This window comes from Octopus sinensis, linkage group LG6 (assembly GCF_006345805.1).
Source record: "Octopus sinensis linkage group LG6, ASM634580v1, whole genome shotgun sequence".
Taxonomy (NCBI): Eukaryota; Metazoa; Mollusca; class Cephalopoda; order Octopoda; family Octopodidae; genus Octopus; species Octopus sinensis.
In genome coordinates, this window is record NC_043002.1 from 110,999,345 (window position 1) to 111,023,512 (window position 24,168).

At 34.7% G+C, this 24,168-nt stretch overlaps 1 protein-coding gene across 30 annotated transcripts in view; it reads left to right on the forward strand.

Moving 5' to 3' along the window:
- The first annotated feature begins 10,650 nt into the window (after positions 1–10,650).
- Positions 10,651–24,168, forward strand: part of LOC115213534 (rho GTPase-activating protein 5) — a 337,859-nt gene continuing 324,341 nt past the window's right edge. For 19 of the 30 annotated variants that reach the window (XM_036504249.1, XM_036504247.1, XM_036504257.1 and 16 more), the window contains exon 1: positions 11,414–11,635. The gene's annotated coding sequence lies outside the window, so the exon portion shown is untranslated. Of the gene's footprint in view, positions 10,766–11,405; positions 11,636–24,168 lie in introns of those variants that run through there. The other 11 variants (XM_036504239.1, XM_036504245.1, XM_036504238.1 and 8 more) reach the window with 3 other exon arrangements.

The following is a 24,168-nucleotide window of genomic DNA, read 5'->3' on the forward strand; positions in this document are numbered from 1 at the left end:
CTTGGATAACACTGGTGGCGTGGAGGGGGGAGGCTGGTATGCATGGGTGACTGCTGGTCTTCCATAAACAACCTCGCCCGGACTTGTGTCTTGGAGGGTAACTTTCTAGGTGCAATCCCATGGTCTGTGTCGTGACCGAAGGGGGTCTCCGATATATATATATATATATGTTTGCATTTGTGTGTGTGTTTTTGTCCCTCACCACTGCTTCACAACCGGTGCTGGTGTGTTTGTGTTCTCATAACTTGGACATTTAGCAAAAAAGACTAATAGAAGAAGCACCAGGTTTAAACAATAAGTACTGGTCGATTTGTATGACTAAAATTCTTCAAAGCGGTGACCCAGCATGGCCACAGTCTAATGGCTGAAGCAAAACAAGATAAAAGAATCACACCATCAAAATCTCAAAAATATGAAAGGAGTGGCTGTGTGGTAAGTAGCTTGTTTACTAACCACATGGTTCCGGGTTCAGTCCCACTACGTGGCACCTTGGGCAAGTGTCTTCTACTATAACCTCGGGCCGACCAAAGCTTTGTGAGTGGATTTGGTAGACGGAAACTGAAAGAAGCCCGTCGTATATATGTATATATATATATGTGTATGTATGTTTGTGTGTCTGTGTTTGTCCCCCTAGCATTGCTTGACAACTGATGCTGGTGTGTTTACGTCCCCGTTACTTAGCGGTTTTGCGAAAGAGACCGATAGAATAAGTACTGGGCTTACAAAAGAATAAGTCCCGAGGTCGAGTTGCTCGATTAAAAGGCGGTGCTCCAGCATGGCCGCAGTCAAATGACTGAAACAAGTAAAAGAGTAAAAGAGAGTAAGAGTAATGCAGATTAAATAAAAACAATCTGAACAAATAAGCATTTTATTTGACAGAGGAATCTGGATACTAAAGGGTTAAACATCAGAAATAATTATTTTTGTACATTTTAAAATAATATATTAACATTAAACCAATGTGCTTCGAACTGCTAATCCAAAAGAGCCTCTATGTGATACTTTACCTACTAGAAATAGTAGCCAGATTTCCTAAATTTAACCCATACTCTCTCAAAAAAGAGAGGGATTCATTGGACAATGTAGTCTTAGATATGCAACGCCTAAGAATAGAGCCAAATAATCATGGCTGGAATAATTTTCCTCATAGATCTACTCACCAGGGCTGACCTGGTGTAAAACAACATCTTGTAACTTCAACACTTTTTTCACAAAATGGAATGTTAAAAAAAAATATATTTGACATCAATAGGTGCAGATGTGTCTAAATGGTGAGAAGCTTGTTTTCCAACTATATGGTGGTACGTAAAAAGCACTATCCGAATCGTGGCTGATGCCAGCACCGCCTCGACTGGTTCCCGTGCCAGTGGCATGTAAAAAGCACCATCCGAATCGTGGCTGAAGCCAGTGCCGCCTCAACTGGCTTCCGTGCCGGTGGCACGTAAAATGCATCAATCCGACCATGGCCATTGCCAGCCTCGCCTGGCACCTGTGCAGGTGGCACGTAAAAATCACCCACTACACTCATGGAGTGGTTGGCGTTAGGAAAGGCATCCAGCTGTAGAAACATTGCCAGATAAGACTGGAGCCTGGTGCAGCCTTCTGGCTTCCCAGATCCCCAGTCGAACCATCCAACCCATGCTAGCATGGAGAACGGACGTTAAACGATGATGATGATGATGGTCTTAAGTTCAGTCCCATTGCATGGCACTTTGGACAAGTGTCTTCTACTACAGCCCCAGGTTGACTAAAGCCTCGAGAGTTTGGATTTGGCAGATGGAACTGAAAGAGACCCATTATGTGTGTGTGTAATTATGTTTGTTCCCCACCACTGTGTGACAACCAGTGTTAGTTTGTTTACATTCTCATAACTTAATAGTTCAACAAAAGAAATTGACAGAATAAGTGCCAGACTTAAAAAAAGAAATAAGAAATGAGATTGATTCATTCAACAAAAACTATTCAAGGTGGTGCTCCAGCATGGCTGCAGCCCAATGATTGAAACAAGTAAAAGATAAAAAAAAAAAAACAGATAAAGATCTGTAAAACAACTATTTTACTTATATCTATTTATACCTGTAAATACCTCACTGTATTTAATTTATTCTTATTTTATATCTATTACATATAAACTTTGCACTACCTTTTGATGCATTTTTAAAAGCATTTTTCTGCATTAGACATAGACACTTACAAACTCAAACTGATTAATTTTCTTCTAAATCTTTATATATAAAAGTGAGGTTGTGTGCTGTCTGTCTCCTACGATTTAGATTCCTAACTACTCCCACATTTTGCGGTGCAATTTAATCTTTTAGTCGTGATTCATATCGAGCCTTTCTGGGTATTAGCGCACGTCTACGATGAGTGTATGATTTAAAAAAAAAATTTACCATCAATTTTTCCCATTTTAATGCATTTTTGGCATATATAAGGGAAGTAACTCTCTAAAAGTTTATTATTAAATCTCAGAACGTAAAAAGCTACAGTAACACCCTCCCCCTTTGTGGTTAGCCATATTGAGATGGCTATTATACTTTACGTCTCTAAAAATGCTTATATAGTTATTTCCCTTACAAACCCGAGCAACGCCAGGCAATACTGCTAGTTTGTTATAATTTATTTCTCAACTTAGTAGACTGAGGCATGCAAACTGGCTATCAATTGTTATTTCATACTGGCACTGAAGCATATCACATGAAATATAACATCTGTATCAAGATTTCAATCTATGACTTTATTCAACATGAGAAATGATAAAGCAATCTTTGATTATTTTTGTTTTTAGGCTCAAGTCAGCCTTTGGTTGGTGAAGGTGCATGGCCTTGTGGTTAGAGTGTTGCATCTATGATTGTAAGATTGTGGTTTTGATTCCCAGACCAAGTTCATGTTGCTCCAGTGCATTCAGTTGTAAATGAGTTTCAACAATAGCAAGAAAAATTGGGAAGTTAACTTCTGTGACAGACTGGCATACAGTTCAGCGGGAGTGTCGTGGTCTCATTTATATGTCATTGAAGTTGGGTTGGACTCTGGTGTTTTGAATCATAGGGCTCATGGCATAATCTAAGAAATCTGGAAACTATTTCTCATCATCATCATCATTGTTCGACCGTGGTCGAGACAATGGAATTTACCATGCTACGCCAGACTTCAAGGTCCATCATAGCATTACGGATGTCCTGTTGCTGGATGCCTGTATCCCTGGAGATTACATCAGGGTAGGAGAGTGTGCGCCCTCTGGTATTGCGAGTAGATGGCTTCCAGAGGAGAAGAGTAGAAATTACCTTGTTTTCAGCTCTACAATAATGTCCAGCAAACTGGACTCTCCTACCTTTCACAAGAGATGACACAGGTGGTAGTTTCCCATATATTTGCATTTTGGTTGGATGACGCTTCCACGAGAGATTTTGAGCTCTCATAAGGAGGCGAGTGTAGGTTCCATCCAACCGTCTCTCAAGCTTCTTTGATAATGTCCAGGTTTCTGAGCCATATAGTAGAATTGGTTCGACTGTGGCTAGGTCATGTATCACACAGGATCAGTACTGGTCAAGCAGATCTATAATCAAAGGCATATCTTAGACAACGTTATCCAATATGCACTTTTTATCAAAGATGGTAGTGTGATTTAAGAGAGATTTGGCTGCTATTTCTAGTTGGTTGAGTGATATGTAGAGCAGGCATGGACAATCTTTATCTCCCAAAAAACCTTATGAGAAATTTTTCACACTAATCAAGCCATACCATAAAAATAATAATTTAACAAATGCCATTTGTAGTAGAATATACCATATTCTTTCTTAATTAAAAATACTAAAATACCAGGATGGATGGTAATGATGGCAGATATGATAGATTAGATGTATTTAATCTCATCTCTCAAGGCTCTGAGTTTAGATACTATGGAGGTTGAATATAAACACATATATTTCTTTACTACCCACAAGGGGCTAAACACAGAAGGGACAAACAAGGACAGATTAAGTCGATTACATCGATTATATAGACCCAGAAAGGATGAAAGGCAAAGTCGACCTCGGCGGAATTTGAACTCAGAACGTAACGGCTACACATTTCACCAGGCGTGCTAACGTTTCTGCCAGTTCTATTATTATTTGAGGTATTGTGTTGCCACTTTGTTCTGACTACTGAGAATGATTCACACATTCTGTCATGCTTAGGAATTGACTATTGTGTATGTTGTCAAGTGTTGATACTTGATTCAGGCTGCTGAGAATGATACACATTCTATATAAGCACATAGTGTACAGCTTTCACTTTCCTGCCACTCAATTTAGCACTTAAGTAAAACCATAAATGTAATTTTGCAAAATATTAATATCATTGCTCTTATCATGTTTTTGTAAACCTATGTGTATAAAAACTCACACCAAGTTAATTTTCCATAGACTTATGCATACAAAAACACATTGCAGACCCATTCCTTTCAATTAGAATCCAAGGTTACATAGATAACACACTTTAAGCAATTTAATGTTTATTACAGTTTTATTGGGTGGATTCATTACTTGACAATAGATCTTAACTAAAAATTGGTGTTATTACCAGTAAGAGTACTTGCTGGGTAGGATGCATTATAGGATTGGGTCTGGGCACTTTTTTCTAACTTTAATCTCTATATATAAAAGGCAGGATGTTTGTGTGTACATGAATGTAATTTATGCACGTCCACAAATTAGCATGCATGTTGCTCCAATTCTAGGAGGACCCTAGGAGGACCCATCATGACCCTAGCTGTATTTTCGTCAACTTATTTTTCCCAGAGGTACCAGTGAAAAGCAGTAAAAATAAATTTTCAACCAAAACTTTTAACAATTTTCAAGTTGGAGAAATCACCATTGTTTGCGAATGAGTAAGTTTTTATTAAGACTTTTGTTATTTTTTTTTCCATCGAGGAAAAGAGTGTTTTGTTGATATAGGGGCAACACACACACACACGCATGAACATATATGCATACAAAAAACATGTATATACATATATAAACCAATTTCAACGGATTTCCCCCAAATTTGACGTTGATGTTATTTAGTTTGGTAATCCTAATTTAATCCCAGGCAAAGCCAGGTTATACTGCTAGTTCTTGTTATTGAGATGACATTGTTTTAATCCTATCATTGTCAATATGGAAAGTAATGGTTCAGATTGAATTTCATTAATCTGGCAAGATTTGAACCAAGCATTTGCTGGATTTTCCAAAACTGCAAAGCTTAGAGAAAAAATAGCAAAATAATGCACATATTGTACTGTATTAAACATTCTGAAACAATTTTCATGGGCATAAATGTAGCTCACACTTACTTGACATCTTTATTACAAAGTTCTAATCTTGTGACCTGCTGTAAAAAAAAAAGTAATGTTTTTAAAAATGCAATAATTTTACCTCACTGTCAATTCACTTAAAAAATATATTTATTTTTACATACAATTTTAATTAAACTAGTGTGATGAATATATGGGATGCTTACATTAGGAACATTCGAGTCATCTTCTGTGATGCCTTGGGCTGAAACTTTACTAGAAGATTTTTGGATGCATCTATGTTCAGGGGTTGTAAAAAATTAATTGTAATATATTGGTCCAATTAATTGATTGGAGTCATACTGACAATTAAATAATTGATTGCTATCATATCAATTAAATGCAATTAATTGCAGTTCATTGCAATGTTGTCAGTGAAAGTTTTTCAAATGGCTCATACTTCATTCAACATTCAATTGACAAATATAGTGTTCTATTATTATTTGAGGTATTGTGTTGCCACTTTGTTCTGACTACTGAGAATGATTCACACATTCTGTCATGCTTAGGAATTGACTATTGTGTATGTTGTCAAGTGTTGATACTTGATTCAGGCTGCTGAGAATGATACACATTCTATCATGCTTGGGAACTGGCTAATATGTATGTTGTCAAATAACTACTGTCAAGTGTCATGTTTTGGAATTGGCTATTGTGTATGTTGTCAAATGATCACACTTGAGTGATTCTTGGTTCTGACCACCAAGAATGGTTCACACATTCTGTCTCCAAGTCATTAAATTGTAACTTCGCCTGCATTGCAGTTGTATCTTGAATTTCACTCCAATATATCAACTGAATCAGACTTTCATCAGTGGAGTGGTGAAATATCTTCTATTTGAAATTATGGCAAAATATCTTTTATTTTAAACTAACCCATGCTCTATGAAAACGAGCAAATCTTCAGAAAATATTTTAACCAAACAGACAGTGAACATGTAAGGAAATGCAAGTGTGGAAAAAGTTGACTTAGAAAAAAAGTAACTGGATGGACAAATCTTATGAGTCATATAAAAACCCAGCATTCAGAGTATTCTACATCACAAGCAACTGGACAACCATCTTTATCAGGTTTTCTTTCACCAAGAAGTAGTTTGGTCAGTTGTTCGGCCTTAAATGTTTATGATTGGATTGAGTGGGTATGTGTTGGTTGAAAGCCATTTTTCTTTGCTGAAGATCCACTGATTCGTAAGTACACAAACTTTGGAAGTATGACAAATGTGACATTAAAGAAAGATATGGAGAAACTTACTCAAGAAGTGGAAAAGAAAATATCTGATGAACTTCCAAGTAAATTTTCGTTGGTAATTGAGGGTTGAACTACACATTTCATTGGACTTTTTGCATTTTATTCATGCAATTATCAAAATGACTATTGTACTGTTTTGCTGGCATTTTCACCAGTGGTAAGTGAAACATCATTCACTGCTTCAGATTATGTTGAATTTATTAAGTATGTGATAAGTGTCTATAATAAAAATTTAGGAAATGTAGCTATTACCAGAGATAATACTGAAGTGAGCAAATCTATAGCGAATTTGTGTAGAGTACTATTTATTGGATGTGCCTCTATAAATTCAATCTAGCTGTTTCTGCTTATCTTGACAAGCAGGAAGTTCTGCTTGATAAAATTAATATGTTGATGGGCAAGCTAAAATCATTAAAACTTGCGGGTAAACTCTGGGAAAGAACGCCTTTGCAACCTATACAAAGAAATAAAACCTGTTGGTCCAGTAGTTATGACATGATTGAGAGGTATGTCCAACTCAAGCCATTTTTAGACTCTTTTCAAGGCGATCCAAAGCTGATTGATTATCTGTTGACTCCATGCGATCATGATGATCTGCAGACTCTAAAAGACAATTTAGGAGAGTCGCGTTCGGTAACAGTCGTCTTGCAAAGAATAGAAATAGATTTGGGAGATGTTCGAATTCTTTTAGGTGAAATTCTCACATTGTATCTTTATGGGGAGTTTTAAAAATATTTGTTCCCATTGGCAGTCATTGTGAACAGCCTAGATTTTGAAAGTGGAGTTTTGAAAATTTTAGAACATGCAGAAGCAGAGCTAACTGTGGAGGAAAGTGGTTGCTCTACATCAGCTGAAAGTGGTGACAGATGTCACAACAGTCTGATGAAGATGATGTAGAAGATGATGATTTTGCTTCAATTTGTTTGAAAAAAACACAAAAAAGATAAAATTTCACTTCAACAATACCTGAACAGTAGATTTTTGCTACCAACGTCCAGCATCTTGGAATGTTTCTTCAGCTCAACAGGTTATGCTTTTAATGATTTTCAGCAATACTTAATACCAATGATTTTAGAAATGTAATCTTTATAAATAAAAGTGAAGTTGTTTGTCTGTCTCCTACGATTTAGATTCCTAACTACTCCTACATTTTGTGGTGCAGTTTAACCAAAACCGGGTATCTTATAGTCGTGATTCATATCGAACCCTTCTGGGTATTAGCGCACGTCTACGATGAGTCTACGATTTAAAAAAAAAATTACCATCATTTTTTTTTTCCATTTTAATGCATTTTTTTCGCTATTATATAAGGGAAGTAACTCTCTAAAAATGTCTACGATGAGTCAACGATTTAAAAAAAATTACCATAATTTTTTTCCATTTTTAATGCATTCTTTTGCTATTTTTTTACTATAACTCTCTAAAAAATGTTTATATAGTTATTTCCCTTACAAACCCGAGCAACGCCGGGCGATACTGCTAGTTATTTCTAAAAGTCAATCGCATTTTCTGGGACGAAGACCTAGTTTCACAAATCTGAAATCGTTCATGACCTTTTGCTATATTAGCAAATTTTAATTGAGAAACTCTTTCAAAGACCTTCAATTTATTTGTTTTTCAACTATTGTACAATGTAGAGTAAACATGTTGTTTGTTCCGTATTCTAAAACAATAAAATTGAACTTAGAACGTTTTCTGATAGTAAAGTTTTTTGGAACTGTTAAGACGTGCCTTATATTTTTCTATTATTGAAGCTAACACTCCAAAATATGATATTTGGTGTTTTTACGTTCGGCAAAATAATTGACAATTAATTGCAATAATTGATTGGCCTGTATCCCAATTAAAATTAATTGGTTGCTTGGAAAATAATTGATTGGAAAGGTTCCAATCAAATCAGATATAAAATTTACCAAAGACCGGTTTCATCTACACTCATAAATCTATAAGCGTGGATAAATCTGACAATTTAATTTACAAATCTGTCAACAAAAGTACTTTTTTTGTGTGTCTCGAGGAAACAATATTCAAAATATTCCTGAATATTTAGGTGCTCATAAAATATTTTAAAAGCCTATTCAATGATCATTTCTCCAGAATGCTCCTATCGCAAAGCTGCTCCATCACTGAGCCTTTTCCACCTGTTTGTTTACCTTCTTTTATTTAATGTTTTCCTCTTCTCGTTAACCTTAGTTGGTGTCAACAAAATATTTATTATTTCTTCCGTTGGCTCTTATAAATCATACAATATAAATCTACCCCATATTTCTGCACATAAGTGTTGTGAATGTGTACGGCACGCAGAAACGTTAGCATGCCGGGCGAAAGCGGTATTTCGCCTGTCTTTACATTCTGAGTTCAAATTCCACCGAGGTCGATTTTGCCTTTCATCCTTTCGGGATCGATAAATTAAGTACTAGTTGCGTACTGGAGTCGATCTAATCGACGCCCCACCTTCCCCCCAAATTTCGGGCCTTGTACCTAGAATAGAAAGGAGTGTGTCACGGCACTGGGTTTTTTTTCTCTGTGTTTAATTTTCTGGTATTGACATCTTTCTAACAAGATAGATGTCACATATTTACATTTCGCTGTGACACTACCACGTCCTTGTCTCTCACAAGTCATATTTAAGAAGGAAATATCAGTAAAAGAGCAAATATCTATACCCGACATCGCAGCATCAAACCCTGAAGATAAATTGTAAAGGAGGTCAACAATGGTTCGCTGGTCGTACCACAGCTGGCCAAGCGACGGTCATGCAATTAATGACCGCCAGATTCAAATCAGAATGCCAAACCATCGAAGCTTCTATTGGGAAGGATATACTAATATATTGAACAATCCTCTCCAAGAAAAGAATTGTTTTTGTGTCTAGTGAAGAGAAATCAATAAGTCTTTGTAAATCCAAATTCTTGCATAGTATAGTAGTCAATATTATTATCAGATGTTCCTATCAGCTTTCGACTTTAGCCATTATAATTCTGAACTAAATACATATATAGGACGACCCTTTAAAAATTCTGTTTAAATTTTTTTTTTAATTTATGCACAAAAAAATAAGGAGGCTTTTAGAAAATGAAAATTTAAAGCAAAACTTTCGAGAAAAAGAAATAAACCATTTTTCTCGAAGTTTCGTCTTCAACATCCAATAGAACATATAGGATGTCCTCATCAACCATTCAAATGAAATCCTGTAAGCAAGCAATACAGGTTACTGTTTTATTGATGTAGTACGAATTAGCTATGATCCACGCAGCGAGATTGAACACGTTTAAGATGTACGGTTGTCTTCTAGAATTTCACTTAATAACACTATTGATTCGCCACCCACTATAGAGAGACAGTTTGACAGAGATATGAAATAACAAAGAATAATGCATTCTTTACAAGTCCCATCTGCTCTTTTTCGTCACGATTAAGACTCGAATCAAAACAAAGAGTAAAAATTTTATGCACTTAGAAAAAATAAAATTACATGTCTATAGCCTTTAGTATTTGGTCATTTTGTTGAGTGATTCGTTATTATTTGAATAAATAAAACCTTCCAAGCTGTTTCGTTCATCCATTCATACTAAAACAGACACAACTCGTCGTGTTAATTCCTTTATTAAAAAGAAATATTGCACAATTGCTTCGTGAAAGCTATTAACACTAAAAGCTTCAAGTTCCTAGCTGGCAAAGATAAAAACACTTTTAATTAATTTTCCTTCATAAACTTTATTTTTCTCCTCATTTGCGCTAAGTCAAACGAACGAAGAGGGAACCCGTTCAATCACCATATACAACTACGGTATTTCATACAAAGCAAAATGGTATCCCGTAGCAATTGTCTTTCTGCGATATCACAGTGACTATTTTTAATAAAATATCCTTTAACATTGATAAAAGGTTGTTTTGAAATAACAAAGCAGTAAATATTTTTCCAAGTTTTGTTTCTTGCCTCCCCCAAAATATATTCGATAAAAAAAAAAACCAGATGGCGGCTAACAAATTTTGTGATGTGGTTGTCTTCCATAGTTAATAATAAATAAGCGAGTATAATTATTTTCCTTCTTCACAGTAGCAACAGTGAAGAAGAATGTAAACGAAGAAGGAGAGAAAAAAAAAGTACGAAACTGCTCTGCACGGGTGCTAGCTCCGGCATGCCATATATGGAAGTCGTTAAACATCCAACATGGCGTTATTGTGCTTCTAAAACGGTAAGTGGCTCAAGTGTTACTTTTATTCCTTGAAAGTTGGCATCGTATTTACTAATGCCTCATATTCTAATTAACAGAATCATTAAATAATTTCTGTTGTGTAATTTCTGTGCAGCATTTTCATATTTATAAAACTAGTTCTGCTGTCAATTTAACACATGTATGAGAGAGAGGGAGTTGTAGAGAGGTATAAAGAGTGGAGAGAGGGAGAGAAAGAGAGAGAGAGATGGAGTTGTAGAGAGGTGCAGAGAGGGAGATAGAGAGAGATGGATTTGTAGAGAGGGAGAGAGAGAGATGGAGTTGTAGAGAGTGCAGAGAGAGAGAGAGAGAGATGGAGTTGTAGAGAGGTACAGAGAGTGTAGAGAGGGAGAGAGAGAGAGAGAGAGATGGAGTTGTAGAGAGGTACAAAGAGTGCAGAGAGAGAGATGGAGTTGTAGAGAGGTACAAAGAGTGCAGAGAGGGAGAGATGGAGTTGTAGAGAGGCACAAAGAGTGCAGAGAGGGAGAGATGGTTTTTGTAGAGAGGTACAAAGAGTGCAGAGAGGGAGAGAGATGGAGTCGTAGAGAGGTGCAGAGAGGGAGAGAGAGAGAGAGAGAGATGGAGTTGTAGAGAGTGCAGAGAGGGAGATAGAGAGGTACAGAGAGTGCAGAGAGAGAGAGCGAAAGGGCAGAGCGGGATAGCGAGTAAGCATCAAGCAGAGAGGAGAGTGAATTGAATTGAAAAGAACAACGAAGAGAAACTTAGTAGCGTTGTTTAGTAAGAAGGCATGCTGTAAGGTCGGCTCGGCGTTATGTCGACGATGTGAGTGTGATAGAAGTAAGTGTAGTATGCGATCGTGTTGATTCGTGTATCCTATGGAGAGCTTGCACAGTAAGTGAAAATCGCTACCTCAAGTCTTTCTCTTGTTCAATGTATCGGGTGTCCGTCTTAATTGCAGCAATTAATTTGACTCTGCTCAGCGGGCACCTGGCTAGGACATTATATAGATCTCTGTTATATATTTGTATTATATATTATTTATATGTATATATTAAGAGTATGTGGTCGGTGCGCGTGTGTATATATATATATATATATATATATATACATACACACACGCACCGACCACATACTCTAATATATATATATACATACACACACGCACCGACCACATACTCTAATATATATATATATATACACACGCACCGACCACATACTCTAATATATATATACACACACGCACCGACCACATACTCTAATATATATATATATACACACGCACCGACCACATACTCTAATATATATATACACACACGCACCGACCACATACTCTAATATATACATATAAATGATATATAATACAAATATACAGAGATCTATATAATGTCCTAGGCAAGTGCCCACTGAGCTGAGTAAAATTAATTGCTGCAATTAATATATATATATATATATATAATGTTTTATATTGAATGTCTTCTACCCGCCAGAACTCAACCCTTATTTTTCGATTACTAACATAAAATGTTTCATATAATAATAATAAAAAAAAGATCTTTACCATTGACAAGTGTATAATTCGTTTAAGTGAATAGTTTTGGTTTCTTTAATTCTTTCTGTTAAAATTTGTCTTAAAAAAACGACCGTTGCCCATGTTTCATCTGATCTAACAACATCTAGAGAAGAAAAAAGATTTTTAACCAGCACTCGAAATTCTTTCTGTTTTACCCGCAAAAAAACATTTAGCCTTTTGTATTTATTTATCTTCGACATCTGAATATCTTTATTGGGTCAAAATGAATGAAATAATTAAATACCACTACGCGATCATCTACAAACGTTTTGATTCCTCCTCTTTCTTTCAAAAGCTTCTTTCTAAACCACATTAATTTATTTGTTTATTTCAAACCCAAATGTAATATTTTCTGCTTGTCGATGATACTACAACTAAGTGTTATTTCTCATCTCTGTTCCTTTTAAATTCCATTCAACGGGAATAATTAACTTAGCCTGTCCTGTTGTCATGTCACTGTCGGTCTAGAAAAATGTCTTTGCTTAACTGTAAAGGACCACATTAGCTATACACGATGTGATATGGCCTGACTTTAAGGTTGCGGTATGGAGGTATAAAGCCTTTTAATTCTCCCATGACATTGCTTCCTTGCTTTTTGTCACAAATCGTCTCATAATTTCTCCTTTTTTTCTCCGCATCTATTGTTTGTTGGCAACAGGCATGTATGTTACAATAATGTCTTTTTAGAAATTAGTTTTCTTTGTTTTTTTTTTCTCTGCTCTTCACACCGAACTGGAGTATTTTCCATTGCTTTTTCAAATATGCGTCATGATAAAACTTACATCACTGTTCTCGTTTTTTTTTTTATTTTTATTATCCATTAACATTAAGAAAACATGGGAAGGTTATTCGAATATTTTAGCTATTATTATGACAGTATGAAATACATTCTTTATATATAACTGACACAGAACGATTATTTCTTAAGGGTGCCTGTTATCTTAAAATGTCCTATAGACATTTGTCATTTCCCATTGACCTCATCATTTGTCTTGGATTCAGTGCTCAGGTAATCAGTGAGTTCTTCTTACACACATACATCTGTTATAATATATATAAATGAACGAATGACGCACGGGTTGCTGACATTTTAGTTGTGTTCGGTCGAGATAATTTGTTACATCAGTTATAGCTTATTGTATTTTGTTTCCATTGGAAACAGTAAAATAAATCGATGTAGAATTGTTGATTCTTTTCACTTTGGGTTGTCAAAAAGAAAAGAAAGAAAAAAAAAAAACCTAACTGAAGCTACATCTCTTCCACTAGTAATTGCTCTGCTAACAGATTGCCTTATATTCTGCATAGCTGATGCTACCATTTAATTGATGTCTTATATATTTTAAACAGGTGTCAGCCACCCTTGTCATCATATATTTTCATTTTCAATGCAATACTCCACAAATAATACGTTATATTAACGAATATATGTTGCTTTTCTTTTCTTGTTAATAATTTCATTATCAATTTCTTATCTCTCTATAACTGGGACCCGTTTTGTCTTTTCCTAAATGTCACATTAAATTGAAACTTGTTTTACCTGCCTGAAATACATGGGACATTAGTTTTAAATCGAACACATGCATGTTTTATTCAATTTATGTCATCTTGCTTTTCATGTTAACGTTCTCAGTGTCTCTTTTTCCTCAACATTGCCACTTGATTTAGTTTATTGTATTTTGGGATCGTGAAGCCATTCTTGAACTGCTATGTCTGAAAGTGAGGCATTAAGCTTTTTCCTTCAACTGCATAGTTGTTGCTGGGCGATCTTTTCGTTGCTGACTGCGTCATTTCCTAAATCCCCATCACTTTGTGTGTGTTCTTTTAATAATTACATCATCATTCTCAGTCAAAATATTACATATTTTAGATCCGTCATCCGAGACGGAATTGAGAAAACGAAAGAAAATGCTTTATAGTTGATCACAAAGTAATATACTTTGAAAATAATCTTGAGGCGAAAATTTATCAGCTGATGTACTGCAGTTATTAGCTGTTTAAAATCGGATACATCAAGTGGAAATGTTTAAACAAGAGCGAAGCCATGATTAAGACGACACTTGTAGAATGCTAATCTCAGGTGAAAATGTGTGTGTGTGTATATGTGTGTATATATGAAGGCGGTGCTTCAGTATGGTCTTGGCCGTGATGTCTGAAACGAACTTACGTCAAAAGGTTTCTATGGTTGAAACACTAATAAAGACATGTCTCTTCTGAAGCGGATTAGCTTGAACGTTTGTGATGAATGTGCCTTGATGTTTCGTGTCAACCTGGTTTATTTTTGCTGCTGTCAACAACTTAAAACCATTTTGGCATCAACTACGCCATTTCATTTGGATTATATAATTTCCAGTTTGTCTAAAGGCTGTTGCTCTTTCGTTGCGAGGCATCTAATTTTGTGCTATCAATAGTGTAGAAATTCATGCCAGAATCAATTAGGTTGTCATAGTAACAAATTTCCCTTTCATATAAATCACATGTAGTTCTTTTCTGATTACAATTTAAATAACACACACGCGTATGTGTGTAAATGCACACACACACACAGTGTGTGTGTGTGTAACTAGATGCAGGCATTCAATATTTCTGGATGAATTCTTTTCAGAAACATTGTCACCACTATGTTTTCACTTCATTCATAATTATGAGGATTACAAATCCTGCCCACATTCTTGTGACATCTCTCGACGTTATTTCCTAACGTTGCCGTCCCAACTATTGACTCAGCTTCCAACTAGGAGCACATGAGGTGATAACCATTATTATTCCATTCATTCCAAATATATTTATGTGGTCAGTGCAAAGTGTATATTTTAAACTTGATGTTGCTGTTGAACAGTAGCGGATTAATTGTTAATCTTTAGGAGCCTTTTCTGAACAAATCTTATCCAAGCTTAGCCACTTTATTTAATTTAATAATTACCTATTATTCTGTCATAAAGGATTTATGCGTATTTAAAATCATTTTTATTGTCGATGTTAGGAAAGTGATTTAGTAGTAGAGTGCCGGACTACTTGTCCTGTTTCTTTTGAATATAAAATACCACCTATCTTGTTATATATTCTTTTACCTAAAAATTTATGATCATCATCAGTGTCACCATACCAAAGATGAAGACTTAGGGGTCAACTGGTGTCCGATTTTTGACAATATTAGTTTTTGTTTAGGTTTTAACGTAAAAGTTTTTGCTTTAATTTGAATAGAATTTGAAGATTTTTTTGAGAAGAGTTAACTGTCTCACCCTAACTTTCCGCTCTAGAATCGATATAATCAAACTGCTAGAATAGTCAATCAGCTAGACATGCCTCACTTAGGAAAATGAGTTTTGTGGCTAAGTAAAAAAAATTATTATTATATCATGAGGCAGTGCAGTAGTTAAGATATTAGTCTCAGACCAAATCTTTATAGTAATTTAGCTATGTTACTTTATGGGTTGATAAAACAAGTACCAACCATTAGGGTTGATTTAAATTGTCTATTCCCTTTCCCTTCTTTTACTGGATGTAAGAAATTGTTATATAAGTGGCCAGAGGTCTATATATTTGTATTAATTTTTCTGTTTCACTATTTCATGAGTAGTTGCGTATTTAGGAATATGCTTATTTTGGTTCTATTCGGTCTCATGTAACATGATGGGAGAATATTGAAAATTCCTATGCAAGGATATTTTGGGATTTCAAGTAAATTGATTTCCTTCAATTATAAATATACATTATTAATTACTTGTATGCTTGTTGTAGTAATTATTGGAAATAGTTATTAACAGTGGTTCAGTTTTAAATTACAGAATATCCTGTTTCAAATTTAATTTGCAAAGAGGGATAGGCAGAAAGACTGAGAGAGAAATCAGAACTGCTTCATGATAAATTTAAAATAGAAATGCTGAGTTATTAGGATAATTATGAGAAGGGTGGAGGGTAGAAAGCAATTAGCATATGTTTCTCTATTTAATATTCCTTTTTGAGTCTTTTTATTATCTGTTTATTTGAGGTAGTAAAGGGTGTTATATTATCCATCCCATCAGCTCCACCTGTCTTAATGATTTAAATATGAGAGATGTGTATATCTAGTTAAGTGACAGGATTAAATGTTTAATGATCTACACAGTAGTTGCTTGCAAAACAGGGCTTTTTGAAAAAAATGTTACAATGATCTTGTGTTGATGTATTTTGCACTATTTTATTAGGAAATTGTGTTATGGCATCTTCATTTCAATTACTATTTAATTTTTAGATTATAATTCCAGTGTTGGTTTCTAAAATTGATTTTGTGGAATAGTTTATTATTATTATGAAGGTGGTGAGCTGGCAGAATTGTTAGCATGCTGGGCAGGTATGCTTAGCGGTATTTTGCCTGTCTTTGTGTTTTGAGCAAATTCCGCTGAGGTCGACTGATCCTTTTGGGGTTGATAAATTAAGTACCAGTTTGAGTACTGGGATTGATGTAATTGACCTAAAATGTCAGGCCTTGTGCCTATAGTAGAGAGAATTATTATTATTTAAGGTGTCAAGCTGTCAGAACTGTTAGCATGCCAGGCAAAATGCTTAGCAGCATTTCTTTATGTTCTGAATTCAAATTCTGCCATCATCAACTTTGCCTTTTGTCCTTTTTGGGTCAATAATGTAAGTACTGGGTTCGGTGTAATTGCCTAGTTCCCTGCTTTGTGCCTATAATACAAAGGGTTATAACTATTTAGTATAAATAATACTTTGAAACAGAGCTTTTGTGACTAAGGGGTTAATATATCAATCTTCTAAACTGCCATGAGTTCATAATGCAGACAATTTGCATAGATCAAATATAAGTACCCTCCTGTAGTTGATAAGAGAAAGGAAATCCCCGTATAAATCTGTTCCAATGTATGTAATTATCTGAGTGCAAACTGATTTTCTGTACACTCATCCATTGTATTGAATAGATTTCCTGGTGAAAGGTTAATATTTCTACGTAGCAAGCATATACTTAGAACTGGGTGTTGCACCTTTCTCGGTTGATATTTTTGTTGGTCCTCTTCTTCTGAGACACTTAAAGATATTTTTAGATTTGGTTTCAAAGTGTCAGCCTAGTTAGGATACTAGTCTAAAGCAAGTATTTCTCTCTGCTCTAGTATCTATCTCCAAAAGACAGGTGAATTGAGGCATTTGATTTTCATTGGACTACCCAATGCATAATGAGATACCTGTATTCTAGAACTGTAGTGGTTTGTTTTTTAATAGGATTGCATGCAATCCCATGTTAAAACTTGCTCTGGATTGATTTTGCTATATTGATTACTTAAAGCAAAACACACATAAATATTCAAAACATACATAGTTTACGATAAATTATCATAATCAATGGTACACTGGCTTGCCTGCTCCTATCAAACCATCCAACCCATGCCAGCATGGAAGATGGATGTTAAATGCTGATGATAACATATTTTAAATTACTGTATTTTAACATGTATAAGGAACCCCCTAATTTTTTGGGCTTAAAATTTGGGAAAAAGATTTTGTAAGGGATTATAATACTATCCATGTATTTTTTAACCTAATTTTTGACAAATACGGTAAATACAAAATTTAATGTTTATGGGAATAAATTGTTATTGAACTAGCAACAATAGTCTAATAATTAAAAATATTGTTCAGTTCTAGCTAACTGAAATTGTATAAATATTAATTACATATTCACACTGAAAACTTTGATCTTTACTTTTGGAGTACGTCTGGCATAAATGTTTACCCATTTATACATAGATAAATTACAGTATTTGTTGTAACAAAAACAGCTGTAAAAATATTCTGTGTAATGCATTGGACTGACTGCTTTTACAGCATTTGTTCTGACTCTTTGCTCTGAGTTCAATTCCCAAGTTTTTCAGCTTTTTCAAGGTTGATAAAAAGTACCAGTCCAGAGTGGTGGATTGGTGGAACTAAATGAACGTGTACCTTGAGATAGATCTTTTGGGTTTTTCTTTTTATCTTCTGAATTCAAATCCTTCCATGAACTTAAATGGGTGGTAGATTTAATCTATCACCCAATTTTACACCAATTGGTAACTTGCATCTTTGTTACTGGTTTTCAAGTCGGGTCTCTGGTTTGAAGATTCTTTATATCTTCCTCTCTCCCTCCCTTCCACCTGTCTCAGAAGCCCTGGAAAATGGGTCATGGGCACTACCTTCCCTCCTGACTGAAAAGATATTAAAAAATGAATTGTTTATCCCCAGGTCATTCCTGATCAGATGTGATCATGAATGCTATGACCTTTCTATCATTCTGTCAGGCTTAGTGTATTCCTGTGCTATCTACCTCACATTTCCTTACTGGTATGACGTAATTTTGAGTGAGATTTGGCTGCAATTTCTATCATGTAGAATGACTGTACAAAGGGCTTTTCTTGGTGTGTCTGTCTATTGTATGTGTTTCAGTGGATGGGCATATGTTTCTGAGAAGCATTACTTTTCATGCGAAGAATAAGAAATTATTAGATGTTTCTTCATTAAAGGCTTTTACTCTTTGAAGATTTCATGAATCATTTCTCTGATCAATATGAATTTTTGGTTAATAGTTTTTATCACAAAATGTTCCCTTCAGTTTTAAAAATTTAAAACTGCGTTGTTATAAAAATTAAAAAACAAAGTTAATATAATATATCACTTCCAATTTATTTCTTCAAACCTATTAGAATTTTCAATTAAAAAAAAAAAAAAAGAAAACTTATGCAGAAGATTAAATGAGAATGAAAAAGAAATTGATTCTTTTTAATTTCAAGACATTAACCAATTGATAATCTCCGTCTTCGAAAATATTTATTTGTATGAGGCCTTTTTATTGTTTTCTGTGCAAGTTTCTCCTTAATACTTCTGCTTTCCACCAAATGCAAAAATTTCTCAGAATACAATTTGTTCTGAATTATTTTGATAGTAATCAATTTTATTGTGTGAATGCATATGTATGTGTGTAGATGTAGCTGTGTGGTTAAGAAGTTTGGTTTGTTACCCCATAATTTTGGGTTCAATTGCCATTGCATGGCTGTTTTTGGAATGTGTCTTCTGTAATATCCTTAACTTATTCAAAGCCTTGTAAGTGAAATTTGGTAAGCTGGAAGTTGTGTGTATGCTCGTTAAAAATAGCTGAATCAGCATGTCAAGGAGAAGTTACTTTTTGGTATTTGGTTTGCTCCTTTGTGCTCAGGTTCACTTTGTCTTTTGTTCTTTATAAGAGCAACAAAATATGTACCTAGGTACTGAGGTTGACATATTATGGACTAAAACACTTGAGATGGGGCCCTAGTATGGATAAAATCTAATAACTGAAGGCATTAAAAGATAAAAGTAGAAAAATCATATATGTATATAAAAGTAAGGTTCTGTGCTGTCTGTCTCCTATGATTTAGATTCCTAGCTACTCCCACATTTTGCGTTGCAGTTTAACCAAAACCGGGTATCTTATAGTCGTGATTCATATCGAGCCCTTCTGGGTATTAGCATGAGTCTATGATTTAAAAAAGAATTTACCATCATTTTTTCCCATTTTAATCCATTTTTTCGCTATTATATAAGGGAAGTAACTCTCTAAAAATGTCTACGATGAGTCAACGATTTAAACAAAAATTTACCATAATTTTTCCCCCATTTTTAATGCATTTTTTTTGCTATTTTTTGGCTATAACTCTAAAAATGCTTATATAGTTATTTCCCTTACAAACCCGAGCAACGCCGGGCGATACTGCTAGTGTGTATATAAATGTGTGTGTGGTATGTACACATACTCCTGCATATGTATATAAAATGTATGTGTAATATATTTCGTGACAGTTTTACTCAGCGCCATATGACTTTTAGGGTGAATTCATCTCATCAGATGTCTAGAGAAGAGCCAACAGTTAAAATATTTATATAACTTGTACCAAATGTGTTGAATGCCACTTTCTTTCATTTGTACACTCACCGTGTCTAAGGAAGGATAAAGCGATAAGAGTTATGTGATCAGTGCTCCTTTGTCATTCCCTTAATTTCAAATTATGCGCTGTACTCATCTAATACTTTATTCTAAAGCATAGGTATATTGAGTTATAACTACAGGTTATTAATATTGCTATTCCTAACTGAAATTCTATCTATCCGTATGCATATGGATAGATGGGCGCAGGAGTGGCTGTGTGGTAAGTAGCTTGCTAACCAACGACATGGTTCTGGGTTCAGTCCCACTGCGTGGCATCTTGGGCAAGTGTCTTCTGCTATAGCCCCGGGCCGACCAATGCCTTGTGAGTGGATTTGGTAGACGGAAACTGAAAGAAGCCTGTCGTATATATGTATATATATATATGTGTGTGTGTGTGTTTGTCCCCCTAGCATTGCTTGACAACCGATGCTGGTGTGTTTACGTCCCCGTAACTTAGCGGTTCGGCAAAAGAGACCGATAGAATAAGTACTGGGCTTACAAAGAATAAATCCCGGGGTCGATTTGATCGACTAAAGGCGGTGCTCCAGCATGGCCGCAGTCAAATGACTGAAACGAGTAAAAGAGTATATGTAGTATCAGTAAGGATCTTATCAAATACGAATTAAAAAAAAAGAATATTTCTTTTAATGAAGTATGACGCTACATTTTATAGGAAAGAGGTATTTGTAATTAGTTAACTCCAACTAATTACTGGTAATTATCTTATTGTTTCCAAAGGGATAAAAGGGCAAAATATCTAAACCATTGTTGCATTTGCTATAAAGATCGTTATAATTTCTGTACTGTCGTTATGTAAAGTGTTGAGTTGAATTTCAGTTGCTGTCATTACAATGGATCCCTATAATTATTTCTTTGAGCAGGGTTTATTATAGAGAGACTGAATAAATGATAAGGATTGGATGAAAAATGTCAAAAGCTGAAGCTTTAGTCCTAGGTTATAGGACAAATGATGCAGCACTTTTTTTGTGAAGAAATTTGTTCACTCTTCTCTGATTTCATCAACATATTACTGCAGTGATAGTATGGTGGTAGAAGAGTCATGCCTAAAATGTTGAAGGGTGCTTTTGATTGAATCTTATTTTGAGCAGGATCTTTCACTAGCAATTCTTTAGTATGTTGCCTGTTTTTAAGAAGTATCCTGCCCCCTAAATTAGCTGTAATATAGCTTGAACCCAAGTTTCAGGAGTTTAACCCTTTAGCATTCAGATTACTCTGTCAAATGTAAAGCCTGTTTAATTACATTGTTTTAAATTAGTTGTACAGCATCTTGTAACTCTGGGATATTGATGATGTCCCTGTTTATTTTTAGAATGACTTTGTAGGGTAGGTGTGAGAGGTCAGAGCTGGCTGGTTTGAGAATAAAACAGGAAGACAATTTTGGCCTGGTATGGCCGGTTTAAACACTAAAGGGTTAAGCAATTGGGAAGGATGCTCTTGTATTGCCACTTTTATCTACAAGGTTCTAATTCAGTGTTTATATTACAAGCTGTATTGTGTGTCTGCTGTGTGGTGGGTTTAGTGGCAGCTACTTCTCCATGTTGCCTATTTACAGTTTGGTTTAATCGACTATGAATGAAAGTTGAATGTCTTTGCGAGGGAAAACTGGCAACAGAGGTAGTAGGATACTATCTGTAAATCTTTCAGCTGGTAGGGTAAAATTGACTCAAGTTGCTTAAGCTTTGGCGAAAAATATATAAATAGATGAAGTGGTGGTGGCTGAGATGGGCAGTTGCTTAGCTTTTGTTTGATCTGTTGTAGTTTGGTCTGCAAAGACTAAGAAGTAGAAGTGAACTGTGTATGATGTGAATTTAACAGGTTAATGGTGTTTAAATGAGGTAAGGCACCGGTTTTGAGAGATAAAATTTAAGCTATGTAGATGTGAAAAATGTGAAAATGGTGGGTTTCCTTTAGAGTTAAAAATGTCATTGGCTTAACGGTAAAGATGAGAAAAAGCAATTCTCAAACAAAGATATAAAAATGTCTTCCCAAAATGATTGCTATGTATTTCAAAAATACTTCATGGTCATTAGTTTTGGAATTTTATTAAACTTTGGATATTTCCATTTCATTTTTTTTCCCAGTTAATTATATAATTTTCTTAAACTCATTTTTAAAAACTAAAACTTATATGCAGTCCTATTTTACTTTAAATAGAATCTTATTATTTCTTTTTAAGAGAGAAATCTTAAATTGATACAAGCAGTATTTGTCAGTTCCCAACACTTTTTTTTCTCATTTTCACAATTACTTGGAATGAATATTTTTAAAGAATGGAGCACAGGTAATCTTTATATATAAAAGTGAAGTTGTGTGTCTGTCTCCTACGATTTAGATTCCTAACTACTCCCACATTTTGCGGTGCAGTGTAACCAAAAGCGGGTATCTTATAGTCGTGATTCATATCGAACCCTTCTGGGTATTAGTGCGCGTCTACAATGAGTCTACGATTTTAACAAAAATTTACCATCATTTTTTCCCATTTTTAATGCATTTTTTTTGCTATTATATAAGGGAAGTAACTCTCTAAAAATGTATTATTAAATCTCAGAACGTAAAAAGCTACATTAACACCTCCCTTTGTGGTTAGCCATATTGAGATGGCTATTATACTTTACATATCTAAAAATGCTTATACAGTTATTTCCCTTACAAACCGAGCAACGCCGGGTGATACTGCTAGTTGAGTAATAAAAACTAGAATCTGATAGGGGTGAAACATTATGGATGTTTATTGTTGCCATTTCATTTTGTATTGCTTTGAGTTTTTATTATTGAAATTGTGACCTTAAGCTAACATAACTAGTGTTACCTCTCAGCAAGTTATATTTTACTAAGTGTTGCTTTATAATGAGTTACTGTTTTAAGGATAGCTCTTAAACTTTTTGTAAGGATTCTGTCTACTTCCTGTTGATTCTTCTTAATAAAGAATTACTTCAACAAACCTTCTTTCAGAGTTGACCCTCCCAAAGTAATGGTGATGCTATTTTTAGCTCTGTGTAATTGATGTTCTCATATTCTGTATTGACATGAGTTTATTACTTTTGGAATCTGAAAACAGACTGATGGTGGTTCTAATCTTTGGAACATCTGAAGAGTTCCTATGAGTTTTATTTTATTTTATTTTTTTGTTAGCGTGTTCATAGCTAAACAGAAACTCAGTCTACTGGGTTTCAAACTGTTAGGCAACTAGATCGGCTTTGTGACTAAGAATTGTGATAAGAAGAGAGTATGAGAATGCAAAATAAATTTCAGGTGTGTAATATGAATACTTTGTGTGCACACACATACATATATATATATATATATATATTGTGTGTGTGTTTGTGGATATGTTTGTGTAAGCATATGTGTATGTGTGTGTGTGTCTGTATATGTGTGTGTCTGTTTGTGGATATGTTTGTGTAAGTATATGTGTGCGTGTGTGTGTATATATATGTGTGTGTGTTTGTGTATATATGTGTTTGTGTATAGTGTGTTTGTGTGTGTGTGTGTATATATATGTGTGTGTGTGTGTAAATATGTGTGTGTGTGTGTGTATATGTATATGTAAATTTGAGAAAAGGTCTGTATGTATGCATCAAAAAACAGAACTGATTTCATTCAAATTTTAAACATAACCTAGGGTCCATGCAATGAGATAGGTCCCAAAAAATTTTGACTTCTTAGATAATGCAAGCCTGGAAAAGTCTCTTCTCTTGTACACTATTTTAATATTACGTGTTAAAAGTGATACAATAACATCTCTATTGTAATGTGAGATAATAATTTCAGTTTAATACTTTCGTTATTAGTACTGAAATTATTATCTTGCATATATACATGCACACACACAAACACATATATGTGTATGTATATATATATATATATATATATGACGTATATATATATGGTGCATATGTATGTGTA